The 17,905-nt window shown below is 33.3% G+C and overlaps 2 long non-coding RNA genes across 3 annotated transcripts in view; both read left to right on the forward strand.

Moving 5' to 3' along the window:
• LOC113800508 (uncharacterized) overlaps nt 1-17,905 on the forward strand; it is a 45,925-nt gene that overhangs the window by 19,084 nt on the left and 8,936 nt on the right. The window lies entirely within an intron of this gene.
• Nucleotides 14,904-17,474, forward strand: LOC113800537 (uncharacterized). Of its 2 annotated transcripts, none has more exons than XR_011398359.1 (6): nt 14,904-14,939; nt 15,061-15,167; nt 15,311-15,389; nt 15,955-16,042; nt 16,420-16,521; nt 17,252-17,474. It is a non-coding gene; the product is annotated as an uncharacterized lncRNA (long non-coding RNA). The 2 variants fall into 2 exon arrangements; XR_003474963.2 differs by having other exon boundaries at nt 15,305-15,389; nt 17,252-17,473.

Below are 17,905 nucleotides of genomic sequence, written 5' to 3' on the forward strand. Positions count from 1 at the left end.
TTTGAGAAACTAATAAAAATTTACATTATGTAGCTCAGTATTCTTTCAAATAACTTCTGAAAAAATGATTAGATGGACATCTCAAAAACAATACTGTTATACCTATATGAACTTGATCTTACTAACTAATAACCTTTATATTTACTATGCTTGTAAAGGAAGTTGGAGAGTTTGAATAGGGTGTTTGATATTTGACTGAGAAGCCTTGATGATGCCCCTTTGTACTACAAGAGTTTGGTCACCATTATTTGATTTTGAGACACCGTTGGCCAGTTTCAGCATATTTGCTTTCAATATAGGAGGCTAAAGTTTGCCCAAAGCCATTTCCAACAGCTTTCCCCAAATTGGAAAAGTCATAACATTTTAGTTTTATACGTTACAGGAATGATACGTGGCATTCTGGGAATCTCCATGTAATTTGTTTAAATGCTGAACTTTGGTGCTCCTTTGCCATTTGCAACAGTTTTTGATGGTATAAACTAGAACTATCTAATTAGATTACCTTTACAACTTATTTGGCATCACTTATTATACTAATCATAACCTTTTATAATGATTAAGCAGATAAGAGTGGAAATGGTTTATATTTGTAATAGAAATACTGATACTAATTACTTTGGCAATGATAGTAATAACTGATATTGAAAGCAGGGATTTAGAAATGACAAATACATTAATAATAGTGGTGGTGGTGGTGGTGGTAGTTTGTATTAGCAATGGATAGTATTGGTGTTGGTGTTACTAGTAGGAAAAACTGTTGAATAGGGCAGAGAAGCAAGGTTGTCTTGTTTGAGAAAAGCTATTGAATGCAAACATAACCTTTTTGATGTAATGAAACTAAACAAAGAATACTTTGAGAATGATAAAAATCAGGAGTAATTGATTAAATGAAGACTAAAGGGGTGGCCAAACTTTATGCCAGATAGTTTGCCTGTTATATCTTCTGCTTATTTTATTTATTTTTGTGCAATCCTTAAGAAATATATGTAAAGAAATTATGTAGATCAGGCCAAAAGTATCCCAATAATAATTCTGAGAACCCTCAGATTTGCTGAAAAAAGAACTGAATTGCACAGAGGCATAATTGTTGGGCAAGAGGCATAATGGATTTAGATTTGTTATTCAAAATCTCCAACTTGCTGGCTGTAAGCATAGTAGATATGTTTCTAGGTAATCAAATAGTGAAAGGTCTAAATAAGAATTTTTGATTAAATTAAATTAATTAATTTATTTTACAATTGTGACAGTCACTAGATTGTCTGATCAGAAGGCCCTACCTGCCTACGAAAGATTGTCAATTTAAAGCAAATTTAAGGCCTGATACTGACCAATTTATCAAACTGCTTAGAATGAAGTTAGTCTAAGTTGATTTCTTTTGAAAAATAAAAGGGTTTTTGATGTCTGTCTAATTAAATCCATCCTTATTCAGTGATAGCCATTTGTTTTTTCCTCGTCTTTGTCACTTGCTATGAAATGTTTATTTCCCTATTGGAAATGTGAAGTCCTTCATCGGGAGTTTTTAGATTTTGATTAATGCTGTGTAGGTATGTTTCTCATGATTGGATCCTTTCTGTATTTACCTGTGGTTGAATTTCTGTGCTATTTGTTTCTTATCTACATAAATGAAGGAAAGGTCATTGAAATTTTTCTTCATTGCTGAAAAATAACGTTGGACAATTTTTTATTTTCTCTGGATCCTTCATTTTTCTCTCTCTGGATCCTTCATTTTTCTCTCTCTGGATCCTTCATTTTTCTCTCTCTGGATCCTTCATTTTTCTCTCTCTGGATCCTTCATTTTTCTCTCTCTGGATCCTTCATTTTTCTCTCTCTGGATCCTTCATTTTTCTCTCTCTGGATCCTTCATTTTTCTCTCTCTGGATCCTTCATTTTTCTCTCTCTGGATCCTTCATTAAGATGTTTGATAATCTGTTATACCCCTTGACAGAGAAGGCTTGAATTATTCCCCTTCATACAATACATCATTTTATGTAAAGCAAAATCAAGAGCTCTTTAAAATATTGATTTGATTTTTGATCTTTGTAGATTTTACTTTAAGATTACACAAGTCTACTCTTATTCATGGCCAACTTATTTTCTTTAGCTCAAATTTTTGTTTAATTTTTTCCCAGTTATTCCATTTGATGGAAATATTTGAATTAATAATGGAACTCTGAGCTGTACACATAAATTGCTGGACACTCCTCAATGTTTACATATGGGTTATATGCGCATGCAATATACAAAGGGATAAGTTAGTATATTAGAAAGTAAATAAGACACATTATTATAAAAGCAATTATAATGAGTAAATTATGACATTTTGCTTATAAGATGTACCTTGCAATATTATATAAACCCAAAAGATTATCTTGTCTCTCAGTGGCATAAATCACAATACAAAATGGGTAAAGGGTTCAAGTATTTTGAAGGTGGAAGTCCATTTGGCTATCATTAACTTTTTAAATTGAACCAGTTAGTTTTTATTCTTCAACGCTATTGTTTTTATAAGTTTGCTTCAAAGCCATTTCCAACAGATTACCTTAATTTGAAAGGTCAAAACGTTTTTATTTATGAATTATAGAAATGATTAATGATATTCTGTGAATCTGCCTGAATTTGAATATAGAAATATATTTTCTGGTCAAAACTTTTCGTAAATGAGGCTGAATTTTTTTCCCCAAATGAGAGAGGCCATAATATTTGAGATTATCAGTATTATTTATTAATTGCCATCATCATAGTATTGTTTAAGAATATAAGATTTTCTTTGCTTTACAGGTTTTCATAAATGAGATTAGATACTAAATACTTATCTGACATTGTATGTAAATTTATTTAGAAATATCTTTTAAAAGTTAATTATTTTTTGAAAATATGCTAGTAACCTAACTAATAATGCCAGTTAGATTTTAATGATCAGATGGTTTAAAAGAATGAAAATAACTATGGCAGTAATGGTAATAGCACTGATAGTGAAAGCAATATTGGTGGGCGATGGCAATATTGTTGTGATTTAGTGGTTGGAAAAACTATTGCAAATGGCAAAAGAAAAGTTATTTTATTTTTAATATTTTGTATTTATTAATTTTTTTAGGGAAAAATTTTGAATGCAAACAAAACCTCCTTTTTTATCTTCTAAAAAGTAAAAGGTGACTGAGAATGATAAGAATAAGTGTAATTTAAGAACAAAGTTGCAGCCAAACTTTACACTTAGACACCTGTTGTATTTAAACATAAAATATCGTAATATGCCTTTTATAGGTTTGTACACGAGTGTTGCTCTAATTAATCCCTTGTGGTAATCCCATTTTCATTGCCAACTCGGATCACCTTGTACCTTCAATATAATGGTTAATTTTATACCTTCTTGTAAGATACTGCTTATTTAATAAAGATCTTGCACTGGAGTGGAGATCTTAGTATTTTGAATACATGGAAAATGCATTGGTTAACTTTAATATATTGTTAGTAATACCCAAATACAAGGTACAAAACTAAATAGGAAATGTATAATTTGTATATGCAACACCTTGCCCATTTTGTCTTTTGGCTATATGTTTTTCTTGGGTAATTTTCCAGAAGTACAGATTGAAGAAAATAGATTAGGCCAATTGAATCCAAATTTTCTGAAAGGGGTATAATTCAAGGTTTCTCTATCAAGGGGCACAACTGAGAATAAGAAACTCCATTGTAAATCTCGCTTACTAAATCATTGAAAATATTAGGTTGCATGGTAATAAAATAGTATCTTTCATGGACATGTCTGCCTATGAAAAATATTGAATTTAAAGCAAATCTGAGGCCTGATGCTGACCAAGTTCTTTAAAATTTTGAGTAAGAATCAGAGCTGTATTTCATGAGCTTTATATTTATATAGGCTTTTATTCTTGAAATTCCATATCTAATTTAACTTTGTCTTGATCACATTTGTTAATACAATGCTGAGGGGAGAAAATTTTGTAGATCTTTTACTGCAATATTTATGATTTTTTTAGAAACTTTACTAATACCTGATATATTAAAGGAATATTGACTTTCATTAGTGCTGGTAGGGCTACATCTCATAATTAAATCAAACGGCAACCAAATAGACTGGTATTATAAGGTTACTATCTACATGAATGAAGACGGTCAAGGATATTTTTTTTACCTTGTATTTAAGGTTTGGGGACCATTTTTTTTTTTCTTTTTTCTTTGTTTCTGTGTTTGTCCTCTGTCTGTGTCAAGTCTGTGTCTCGTCTCTGTTGCCTCTCTTTCTCTCTCTCTCCTCTCTGTTTCTGTGGTTGTCTCCTCTCTGTTTCTGTGGTTGTCTCCTCTCTGTTTCTGTGGTTGTGTCTCCTCTCTGTTTCTGTGGTTGTGTCTCCTCTCTGTTTCTGTGGTTGTGTCTCCTCTCTGTTTCTGTGGTTGTGTCTCCTCTCTGTTTCTGTGGTTGTGTCTCCTCTCTGTTTCTGTGGTTGTGTCTCCTCTCTGTTTCTGTGGTTGTGTCTCCTCTCTGTTTCTGTGGTTGTGTCTCCTCTCTGTTTCTGTGGTTGTGTCTCCTCTCTGTTTCTGTGGTTGTGTCTCCTCTCTGTTTCTGTGGTTGTGTCTCCTCTCTGTTTCTGTGGTTGTGTCTCCTCTCTGTTTCTGTGGTTGTGTCTCCTCTCTGTTTCTGTGGTTGTCTCCTCTGTTTCTTTTGTATGTTTTTTTGCGTTATCTGCAAATCTATTGAAATCTGCTTGGGCATATGTTTGACCCTAAATATTTTGATGAAAATAGTAAAAATAATTGTTGCCAAGACTGATTCTTTTGGAGCGCTCTGCTGTTATTTGTCGCCAGGTAGTGCTTCCCTCAAAATATGGTGCTCATCTGTCTTTCATGAAGGAAGTCCCATCATCCATTTGAGAAGTTTCTTTCAATCTACATAGGTGCTCTAACTTCCATAACTCTTCTATGAGGTACATTATCAAAATCGTTTTTGAAGTCTAAGTATACACAATCCACCCAGCCATTTCTTTGATATTTAAACTCGTGAAAAGTAACTACAAATAACCATTCTCTGAAACCAAATGGCTTATTTTATATTTTTTTCAAGTGTCAACCCATTGTTTCCTTATCCCTTTATAACAGCTTAGATACTACTTAGCTAATTAAATTTTTTTATGATTTAGAGGGTATTTATTTTCACCTCTCATATAAGTGTATAATGTTGGTGAGTTCCCAGCTCTTTGCTAATTTTCCTTGTCAATGAATTTTGGAAGATTAACATTAAAGGAGCTTAGTTTTTTTTTTATCTAAGAACCCAATTAGAAATCTCATCCGGTCCCTCTGCTTTGGTCTTGTCTAATCCTAATACTTTTTGTGGGTGATATTTTTTATATTCTTTACCATTTTTCTTGACCATCTCTGCAGGGTGTCTTAATTTCTTCCCTTGTGATCTGTCATTTTTCATTACATGCTTCTATTTCATTTACTGTTTTTTACCTTTGATACATCGGCATGTGTAACTGTCATCTACTTTGCCGCTTCCATATTTGAGCATGGCTGCATGACATTGTTTTTGATCTGCTTTAAGTTTTCTGTACTCTTTCTAGCAAATTCTTTGCTTTGATTTGATTATTGTTGCCAATCTTGGTTTTTACTTCAATCTTTTCTTATATTTTTTTGATTTTCATTATTTTTTTCTGAATGGTTGGTTGTTGGCGTAGTGGGAGAACTCGTCTTCCCTGCGTGTATTAAGCAAGTTTGACATGTCAATGCATATATTTTCTGTGGGGATCAGTAAAACAGAGTTGATGTGCTTAACTCGTATGTATTCAGGAGAATCTACGTGGCACTACGTACACGAGTATAAAAATTTGCTGTAAGATGGCGTACATACAAGAAAATATACTTTTATATGGGTAACTTAACAAAATATAACTTTACCTTAGTTTAGATAATGAGGTATATCATAGACATATATGAGGTATACTTAGAGTAATTAAAGATGTTTATTACTGTAACACCCCCTCTTAATTAAAGATGGGTATGTTATCTGAGAATTTATCCCCTGATATAATTAAAAGCTTGCAACTTCTTCTAGCTCACAGCCTTTGTAAAAATATCAGCTGGATTCTGTTGCGTAGGAACATGGAACAAGTTTACATTACCCTTCTCTACTTCATCTCTAATGAAGTGGTAACGAATATCAATGTGCTTTGATCTTTGGTGATTAACTGAGGAGTTGACAACCAAGGTGCTATTAATCTTCCCAAAAACCAAGTCTACAGACTTCAACTTTAATCCTAATAGATCAGACACAATTTGTCTTAGGAACTTTGCTTCCTGAATGGCATAGGTAATAGCCATGTACTCTGCTTCACAAGATGAAAGTGCTACTGTCTGTTGTTTCTTACTTTTCCATGATATAAGTGGTCCATCTTTATGTAACTGAAAACAATATCCTGATATGCTTTTTGTCTTCAGATGATCCCCAGTCTGAATCACAAAATCCTTTTAAGTTGAACTGATTCATTTGACTTTTTGAATGTAAGACCATTCATCATAGTACCTTTCAAATAATTGAGCACATGCTTAGCAGCATTTAACTGAGCTTTAGTAGGCTTGGACATATACTGTGAAAGTTTAGTGACCACATATCACAAATCTGGTCTAGTACCTGTCATAATATATATGAGACTACCTACTATTTCTCTGTAATGAGTAGCATTAGCCAACTCATCAGCTTCTACTGTTGAGGTGTTAACAATACTTGGATCACATGGTATATTTCTTGCATAACAATCTGACATGTTAAACCTATCCAAAATCTTCTCTACATATTTAGTTTGGTTCACCTTAATGTTATCTTTACCAGAAACAAATGACATTCCAAGAAACCAGTTTAGTTTACCTAAATCAGTCATTCTGAAATTTTGACAAAGAGATTGCTTAAATTTGTTCATCAGGGACATGTTACTGCTGGTAATAATTGAATCATCGACCCATAATAGCACAATAATATCATGCTTTAGATACAGACAATGATCACTGATTGTTTGAATCCTTCTGAAATGAAGAAATTATGGATTACACTATTCCAGTCTACCACTTTGTTTCAGACCATAAAGTGACTTTTTTCAGCTTGCAATACAACACATTTCCTGTACTATCCTTTTCTTCATAACCTTCAGGTTGTTCCACATATATTTCAGGATCAATATCAGCATGTAAGTAAGCTGTTTTAATGTCCATCTGATGTATTTCCATGTCCTTTTGTACAGCCACATCCAATAAAGCATGAAGTGTAGACATTCTTGCTGTTGGTGCAAAAGTTTCTCTGTAGTCAATGTTCTTCACCTGTGAATATCCTTTAGCAATATATCTTGCTTTAAATTTTTCTTTGCTGTTTGGTCCAGGCTTTACTTGATATACCCATCTTCCACCTACTGCTGTACGTGTCTCAGGCAGTGTAGTAAGTTCATAGGTATCGTTGTCTTGAAGTGAAGATATTTCCTCGTTCATTGCTTTCTTCCACTGAGGTCCCTCTTGAGACATTATAGCTTCTTGGTAGGTGACTGGCACTGGTTTGTATGACACTCGGTAGCAATGATAAATGAAGCTTTTGTGTGTCACGCTGGAGATACTGTCGTCTAGTTCATCAGTAACGTAGTCATCTAGATGTGAGGGTTTCCGTCTTTCTCGAGCTAGATATCTTCTTTCTTCACTTATGTTCTCTGGTGGCTTATCTTGGTTTGCTGGAAGTGGTTTTTGCGGAAGTCTTGTCTCCACCAAGATGTCTTCTTCATCTGAGCCTTGTTCGATACTTGATGGTTCAGCTACATTGGGCAAGTTTTCCATAAACTTGACACATCTTATCTTCTTTACTGTCTGGGAGTCCTTGAAGTAAATTAAGTACGCTGGGCTCTGGTCATCATAGCCTACAAATATCCGTTCCTTACTCCTGGGATCAAGTTTCTTTTTCTCCTCTTCATATGCAAAACCTCTTACTCCAAAAACATTCATTCTGCTGATGTTTGGCCGCTTTCCAGTGAGCATTTCTACTGGAGTTTTCTGAGTTCTGGGGTTATAGCACCTATTCCTTATGTAGCAAGCAGTTTTCACTGCATAGCTCCACATATCCTTGGGTAATTTGGCATCAATCAGTAAACATCGAGCCATGTCAAAAATGGATTTGTGTGACCTCTCACCTGCCCCATTTTGATGTGGAGAGTGGGGTGCAGAAAACTCTTGTTTAATCTTATTCTCTATAAGGAGTTCTGAATTCATTATTTGTAAATTCCGTTCCATGGTCACATCTCAGGCTTTTTATCCTGCCATAATGTGCTGTTTCTGCCATATACCTCTTCATGGCTTGTACTGTATCACTCTTACTCTGTATGAGGTAAACTCTAAGAGCTCCTGAGTAGTCATCAATGAAAGAGATACTGTACCGGAAACCTCCTTTAGCTGCTGGATCAATAGGTCCTACTACATCATAGTGGACTAAATCTAAAGGCTGCTTAGCCTTTTTGTCAGGCTCTCTATTTCTATACTGCGTCATTTTACCAAGAGCACATGTGGTACAGTTGAACTTATCTTTCCTCAAAATATGCATGCCATTAACAGTTGCTTCAAGTTTTTGCACATCAGTCACATTAGTGTCCTAGAATTTTATGCCATTCCTCTAGGGTGTGCTTAGCCTCCCCTAAATTGACCTTGTTGAACTTATCCATATGAGAGTTCGTATGTTGCTTACCTCTACGTAAGTAGTACAATTTATTTTTCTCAACAATATCAAATACTGTGCCATCCTTGGTAGTTAGTGTACTACCATTTGGTGAAAAAGTAACTGTCCACTCTGAACTGTCTTCCATACTGACATGATGTCCTGCTTAAATCCTGGTATGTATAGAGCATCTTTTAGTAAAACACTTCTCGATCTGCCGTTTTGATCTTGAATAAAATCTTTGACATCACCGATTCCTTGTACATTTCCTTGTTGCCGCTGGCCATCTGCCAACTCAATGTAAAGGTTTTGTGGATCAAAGGACTCTTCAAATCTCACAAATTTTGGTTCATTTATTTCTGTGTAGTGCAACCACTGTCAATCATGATCAAACTTTCATCTGCTTCTAAGCCTGATACATTTTGTTTTCCAATGTCACACGACTCTGAGGTCCCCTTGACGGGTCGTAACCTTGAGTGTGTTATATGGAAAGAATATTAAAAGTTTTGTGGCTCACTTGTATTATTAGCAGAATTTACTGAGTTATTACTCCTCCTGGGGTTCTTTGTTCTACATTCACTAGTATTGTGAGTTCTTGAATTATGTAATTCACACCATTTCTTGACATTTTGAGGTTTATACAGGTTGTTTCCTCTTTTATATTCACCTCCTTTGTAGTATTTTGATGCAAAATGGCCTGGTTCACCACACTTGAAGCATCTCTTCTGTTTAAATGTATTATTACCTTGGGCAGCCATTACTCTCTCTATCAGAATTTCCTTTGAGAGTATCTTCATAAGTTAATATAGCTGTCTTTAACCCACAATCATATGGAGGGTTGCGTTGATTAGCTACATCAATAAAACTCTTGTATCTCTGTGGAAGTCCTTTTAGTGTGATTACCACTAAGATATGACCACTGATGCTCTCACCTGCTTCTCTAGGTGCTGCTACTGTCTCCTCAAGAAATGAGATATTCCATAGCACTGCCGCCATTCTCTAGTCTTTTGGTGAAGAATGACATTAATAAAGCATACAGCCTCTGGTCTGATTCACTTAGGTAATACTTTCGTAGTACTGCCAAAGCCTTCACGCCATCTCCTTTCGCTTCACGTTTTATCATGCCAAGTGACGTTCTGTCAAGACAACCAGTTAAATGACTGTAGATTGTCCTTTTGGCACGATCCAGATTATAACTTTCTTGACGTTCTGAAGCATACTTATCGAGTGCGAGATGTAGTTCCAAAATGTCCAATGCGCCGAGGAAGTGCTCTTCCCACAAATCATATTTGTTTGCATCACCATCAAACTGCTTAAATCTGGGCCCATAACCTGTTGGCGTAGTGGGAGAACTCATCTTCCCTGCGTGTATTAAGCAAGTTTGACGTGTCAATGCATATATGATTTCCTGTGGGGATCAGTAAAACAGAGTTGATGCGCTTAACTATGTATTCAGGAGAATCTACGTGGCACTATGTAGGGTCGTTTACACGAGTATAAAAATTTGCCGTAAGATGGCGTACATAAAAGAAAATATAATTTGTTAAGTTACCCATATAAAAGTATAACTTAGTTTAGATAATATGAGGTATATCATAGACATATGAGGTATACTTATAGTAATAAACATCTTTAATTACTCTAACATTGTTCCTATACAAATGTACTGATTCCTTCAAGTTTTATTTTCATGTATTTTCTGGCATTCTGCTACCAGGTTGTCTACTTGGCTTAAAGAGCCTTAATTCAAGCTATTGCTTAATTTTCCTCGTCTTAGTTGTTACTCATTAAACGCGCATAGAGCTGTACTCTTGGTAGTTGTCTTGAGGCACGAAACTCTTAACCATGTAGGATTTGTGGTTGCTTCTTGCCTCCCTTACCTTTGCTCTTGTGTCCTGGTTCACAAAACTTCACTTTTTAGATTTTTTAACTTATTTTATAAATGTTATAACCCAATTTTTCCTTTCAACATGAACTATGCACATTTACATAACCCATGGCTATCAAACTAGACCACCCAATCTGATCCATATTTAACGTCTGGCAAGAGCTGTACTACACTGATTTGATGTACTCTGCACTATGCACTGTCTGTTAGAGAGACAAAGACTGTGTAGGTTATGGGCCTGACCATAGTTCCATTTTTATATTTGGCATTGGTTTTAGTATTTAAATATTTTTTAATAGATTTCAGGAATGTCAGGAGTTTTAGCTGCTGAGTTTGTTGCAGTGTCTTGGGTTTTGTTTTTCAAAGTATGTTATATAGTATAATTTTTTTTAGCTTTGTTTTGTGGGAAATGTTACACATGGTTATTTTCTGATTATATTTTGAGGTCACTGATTTTCTTTATTCTAATACAGTAATATTTTATCAAGAGGCCTGATTTTCCCAGTATATTTAAAAATGTCTTTGGCATAGAATGATACTTTTATCGAATGAATGTTTTATTTAAATATTTAATAATTTTCTAGTTATTTTATGTATATATATGTAGAGATACTTCACGTTTTTATTTTCTTAATCTGGGTCATCCTTTAACAAATTACACATGGAGGGTTGGTAACATGTTATTTTAATTGTTTGTGGTAAGTGTTGCCATCATAGTAACATTGGATCTTAAACATTCTATATTACAGATAAATTATATATACCTTCTTGTAAGACACTCCATATTTGATAGAAAATGCAATGGGGTGTGGGCAACATTTATAGTTAGTATATATCCTAATACAAACAAGTTACAAAACCAAGTAAGAACTGTATAAATGATTCATGTGCATAAGTGTTTCAGATTTAAGATGCAGGAATGATGTGGTATGTGATTCTTCATGATTTTGAGTATTTTATGTTCAAAACATGGTTTGAATTAAGGCAGAACTTTGCTCCTTGGCCATTTACAACAGTTTTTTTGTTCCAAAACTTTGAAGGGTATGGTATCTTTAACATTTTTGATGAACATTAACAATTAATCTTATATTCTCAAACAAGACAATGATTAAAACTGTCATTATTGCCAATTTCTATCATAAAAAGTATAATTTTTGAAATGTCAGTCTGGATATTTTTATTGATTAAAGACGGAAAATATTGACAAATCTTTTCAAAATCGTTATTGAAAATGCTTTAATATTATGTTATTGTTTAGTAACCAGTGACAATTTGGAACACTACCTGTGCACTGCGTGAAAGAAATGACACTATTTATTTATACATATTTTTTTGAGACGAGGTGTGCACGTAATGCTTGAATATTTGAATTGAACAATGACAAGGCCAATGATTTGAGTTATTTCCACAAATCAGTTTACTGTAATTTCTTAAATACGCACAATTTCATCAAAAAAAGGCACACGTGAAAAGAAACAACAATGATTTAAAAAAATAGTATTGAGAAAGTCTGGGCAAGCATTCTAATTTCTTATTCAACATGGTATATAAAGTTATAAACTTGCACTTTAGTTATATACATATCTATATTTTTTTTTGGAAAAAAGGTATTAAAAAAAAAAAAATTGAATTGTGCTAATGATGACAGCTGAATTGTAATGGTAAAGGAGATAAGTGATAATGTGTTTTTTTTTTTTTTTTTTTTGTAATAGGAATACTGATGATGACACTGGCAATAATGGTAATAGTGCTGATATTGGAAGCAAAGTTATGAGTTTAATGATGACAAAGGTGGTGGTATTGGTGGTATTGGTTAGGGTGGTGGTGGTAGTTGTATTAGTGGTGATGGTATTGGTGTTGGTATTGGGGATAGAAAAACTGTTGTAAATGGGAGAGAAGCAAAATTCATCTTCATTTGAGAAAAATATTGAATGCAAACCTGTTTTGATAATCTAAAAGTAACCAAATGACTGAGAATGATTATTCTAAATCTACTAAATCTAAAAAAATTAAGTTTTAAGATGTTGGCCAACCTTTTTATACCAAGACTCAATTTGTCTCAATTTTGCCCAATTTGTCTTATGGCTATATTTATGTAGTGTAATCATCCAAAAGTGCTGATTTAAGAAATCATATTGTATAGTCCTGTAGTATCCTGATTTTTGTAAGTACCTAAAAATTTGCCTGAGAAGTGCATTGCACAAAGGAGCATAATTCAAGGTTTGTCACAGTCACCAGGGGAATGAGCGCCCATGTACACCTATGTGGAATTTTGCTTGTTGCAATTGTGTGTATGGCATTTGATTATGGACATTGTGCATAGATATGAGTTTGAGAATGTTCAAGGAACACTTTTATACCAATACGTCTTTCTCTCTTTCTCTCTCTCTCTCACTTTCTCTCTCTCTCTCTCACTTTCTCTCTCTCTCTCTCACTTTCTCTCTCTCTCTCTCACTTTCTCTCTCTCTCTCTCACTTTCTCTCTCTCTCTCTCTCTCTCACTTTCTCTCTTTTTGTCTGTCTGTATTAAAAACTCAAATTCAGTATTCAAAAATCTCCATGTTCATGGGTTTTCTTAGGGCTTTTTAGAAACCAAAATATGTAGAAATGTATGTATATATAATGCATTTCCATTGTAAAATCTAAACAGTTCAACTTCTCCAGTGAAAAAAGTACAGGACACAAGGTGGGCCTCTAGCAATGCATTTTAGTTTTGTTTTCAGGTATGTGTGGCCACTGTTTAAACAGAGCACAAGGTGTTGCTGAAACTGTGAAAGACTCTCCAAAATGTTGGATAAAAAAATCATTGCTTGACTAAACACAATTGAAGTGTTGATGATTTCACAAAGCAATAATTTTTCACAGCAGCATCAGTTTAACATTCAATATTGCTCTCCTATTATTGTAAGCATTTGAATCATTATAAGTGTTGTGATTATGTTGTACCCATATTTTTTAATCATTATTATTGAAATTACGAATAGTGTTCCAGAGTCAGAAAATAAGCAATGTATTATTAAAGTTATTTTTTCTTAGAAATGTATGCTGGTACCTGATGGCATACTGAAAAATATATATTTTACATGATTTGTTAAGGATGCAGTCCAGTAACAGAATAGATTTTGTATTCCAGATCCCCAGGATATGCATGAAATTTTTTTGTAAGGAAAAATATACTTGTTGATTTTTCACATTTATTTTAATTTTTGCTCTTTTGTTGCCTGTATTAACTAATGAGAATGGGTCTGTTTTGCTTTGAACCATCCACCACAAACATGGACAATGTTCGAGATGTGTGCACATACTAGTCCCCGCAAACCAGTTCCAGGGGGATGTTAAGTGATGTGGCAAACCCTTGCAAATCACTTTTGTGAAGATTCGCTTAAGGTACTCTTGAATAAAAAAAAAACCTTATTTTTTATTGAGATAGTGTAATTGAATGTAATTGAGAATCAAATATTTGTAATAGTAATGATCACAATGGACCACTATATTAATGAATTTCGATCTTTACAGGGATGGAGACCTGAAAGATATATCAACACACAACTGCACAGCAACCAAAGAGATGGATCATTTTCTTTTGCATAGGTAAAGTGGCCAAGGAATACATATCTATGCATATATATAATAGATATTTTATACATAATATATCTTTAGAACACTAATCCATATTGTTGCAGCATAATATAAAATGTATGGAAGAATCAAGAATATATTTACAGAAGTAAAATTGATTATCAGATAAAATGTTGAGATATAATCTATGAACTTGGGAATTATCATGGACCAGTTTTTATATTAATAAGCTATATAAATGCAACTAGACTTAGGTGTGGTTTTATTGTAGAAGTGCAGATTATTCTAGCTAATTGAAGACAAGTATTAAAGCAGATATTTCTCCTAGTTATTAGCCAAAGTTGACTAACCTGGACAGGGCTGAAGGTTTGTGAACTTATGTGGACTGGGTTTCTTCTTTTTCTGTAGTATTAATCGCTACTCCTATACAACTCGACATATTTTGTTATTGAATGAAACTAAGTCCTTGTATGGTATCTTTTTATTGATATGAATATAACTGATACAGTGGGTATCTATAACATCAAATTTTGAAGTGAAGAATTAATGAAATCATTATTTTTTAGACTAGTAGGGGAAGTGGAGAGCAGCAAGAGGGACATATGAATTTCTATTGATAATTTAATTATTACAGATAGATTTTCTGAATCCTGGAAAAGTGGTGCATGATCTCTAAATTGTATAAGCTGTTATGAAAAGTAAATTGTATCTACCAGGCAGTGAGAATTGTAGGATGTAAAGGAATTTAAGGAGTAAGAATGATAGAATTATACATTGTGTAATATAGGTAAGTAAAAACTTCAATTTTCTTAATTATTGTTGTTGACTGCTAAGAAATGTCATGAAGCAAGTGAAAAATGAGTCATTGTATTTGGATTACATAAGATTGTTTTAAAAATGTCTTGCAGATGAGTTTGGTAGACAAACGAGGTTGAAGGTGGCGCTAATGCATGGAAAGTAAATAATCTGTAAGGCTGTTTGCAAAGGACTGAGTTGAGTTCTGCAAAGGTAGCAGGTTTGTATTGTGTATTTTTGTAACTTTGGTTTATGAAGTTCATAATTTGGTGTATGATAAATAAATTGAATGATAGTATTTTTATTCTAAGAAAGTGAGCAATATTTTTTTTATCTATTATCATTCTATCAAAACAGGGACAGATGCATGGAGACCCACATGAAATAAAATCAGGGCTGTCCGGCAGAGGAGGAAGTGTATAGCTTTACATTTCTCGCACAGGTAAAAATTATTAGAGCACAAATAAAAGCTGACAGTCATAGAAAGAGAATACATATGATTTTTAGTGTATACAAAAAGTTGGAGAAATCATCAAGAATGTTGGCCAGAAGGATGTGTATATCAGTTCATGAGCACCATTCTTGTGTGGCAATCTGGCAGTGCATTTTAACTAAAGAGTGAGCACCAGTTCTTTGTAAGCGTAGCAACAGCTGTTTTCCCTTTTTAGGAAAGTCAGTATTAAACATTTCTTGTTATATTTACACCTAGATATGTAATTAACATTCTATATGTGAACTATGCTTAGTCGGTAAATGTTTACTTCCAATGTATCCAAGATCTTGAAGTCTTCATTACTCTTAAGACAACAGAAATACAGCAGGTACAGAACATATTTCATGTGTATTCACATGTAGATATAATAAGAGTAGATTGTTTGATAGACACAAATTAGAAAGGAATATTGTGATCCTTATGTCTATCCAGATAAAAAAGATACATATTTTTTGTAGAAATTATAGGTGTATAAATATCATTGTTTTGAGTAAAAAGCTTTTTCTCCTGTCAGAGTTGGAGGGAAATGGGAAGTCCAAGGAGTGAAAGCCACACTGCAGCAAGAGAGGAAAGATTGCTTGATTGTCTCTTTCCTTAAACAGGTAAAGAAAATTGCTTAAATTACCTTTTGTGGCCCTATTTGGCTGTTAGACCAAATGTCACATTCCAGTCAATAAATGTTATTTTGTTTACATATGAGGAAGAATGAGACATAAAATATATATATTTTTGTAGCAAAAACAGATTCTGCGAAGATTAGTGACAAAGAAAGAATTGTAGGTATTATACAGGTGTATGATACTTTCTTCAAAGGAACTTGATTGATGTTAAGAATGTGAAATGTAGTTCTTAATATAATGTATACTTCAATAGTTGTGATAAAGAGCAAGCATCCTAACAGCATTAAGGGAATGTATTTTATATTTAAATATGGCCCTATGATCTGAATAATTTATGAATGAAGGTAAATTTTGTATAGACAAGCAGGTAGCATATGCTGGAGGAGCCTAGTCCATCTTCAAGGATGAACAGCGACTGGAGATGAAGGGATAACCTGTGGCCCCATTTTGCTATTCCATAAGTAAGTATGGCAAAGGACAAAAATATAGAATATGTATTATTTTTTAAGGAGGCATCACTGATATTTGGTTTAAATTGATTCTAAAACAAAGCAATACAGTGAAGAGGAATGAGTAAAGGCAATGGAGGAATTGAAATGCACCAGTGAAAGTACAGTAATTGAGATCCTAATATTATGAAATAAATATAATTGTGTAAAGTAATGCATTAGCAATTTACTCTTAGAAAAGTTAAGTTATGGTATGATTTGTAAATATGAATTTATAAAGTTAAACCTTTCAAGAGGTTCCAGTACAATAGATTGCAAGCTTAATATCTTATAAATCCATCTTTGTCAAATGAACAAATATTTAAACTAAAGTTCTTTGGGGGAATATTATGAATATTGCAAAATTGTGAAATTACAATTGAATTACCATGATACATTACTTTTTAAGTATTATCAATATATTAGGACCTTCTTTAATGTAATTGATGAACCTTGTAAAGAATATTCAATATCATGCCTACTTGAGGAATTGACATGCTTTGCCCCTTTTTAACAGGTAAAGATATATAAACAATCTCTTTTAGTAGGATACACATTTCTGCATATGAACATCACCTAAGGACTCGATATGCAAAGATAATTTTTAAATGAACCTTGACATGAAGCATTTTGCTAGATAAGTGTGTGAAAGGATAAATCACATTAATTATCGAGTACTTCAACCAAGGCAATGCTTTGACAGATGCAGTGACAAATAAAGTGAAGGAAAGAGATCTAGTGCTGGAAAGGAAAGAAATAAATTCCAGTGGAGGGAGGTAAGTAGAAAGTATAAAGCTTAAAAATGTTTATATGAAATACTATGAAAGTGAAACTTTGGCGATTATAGAATGAATGACGTGAAATGAAAAAACGTATAGGTTATGCTTTCTTCCTGGATTCAAGTAATAAGAGTGAGAATTCTGATTTTCAGATTATTATAGGTTTTGTTCTCTTGACTTACAAGAACTCAAATGCTTTTCTGATTGAAAGATGATGATTAGTAAAATGGCTAAAGCAATGGTATGTTCAGTGAATATTGACTGTTTCAGAATAATATTGTGGCTTTACAGGGGAAAGTGTATTGATTTCCTTTCTTTTGTATGAATTTTGTTCTCTGAACAGTTGATTCATTAGCAGACTAAGATTAAAATTAAACTTGAAATGATTGACTTTGCAGGATTGATTTGTTTATCTAAAGTGAGGGTTTTAGAATGAAATTAAGATGTATATATGGCTGGTTATCTGATATGACTTTATTATAATAATTTAACGTATATATTAACAAAAGTAAAAATGTTGCTCTACAAACTTGGCATTTAAGTGTCTTTAATACAATATGGTATAGTTGACTTGTAAT

Source organism: Penaeus vannamei, chromosome 42, assembly GCF_042767895.1.
Source record: "Penaeus vannamei isolate JL-2024 chromosome 42, ASM4276789v1, whole genome shotgun sequence".
NCBI lineage: Eukaryota > Metazoa > Arthropoda > Malacostraca > Decapoda > Penaeidae > Penaeus > Penaeus vannamei.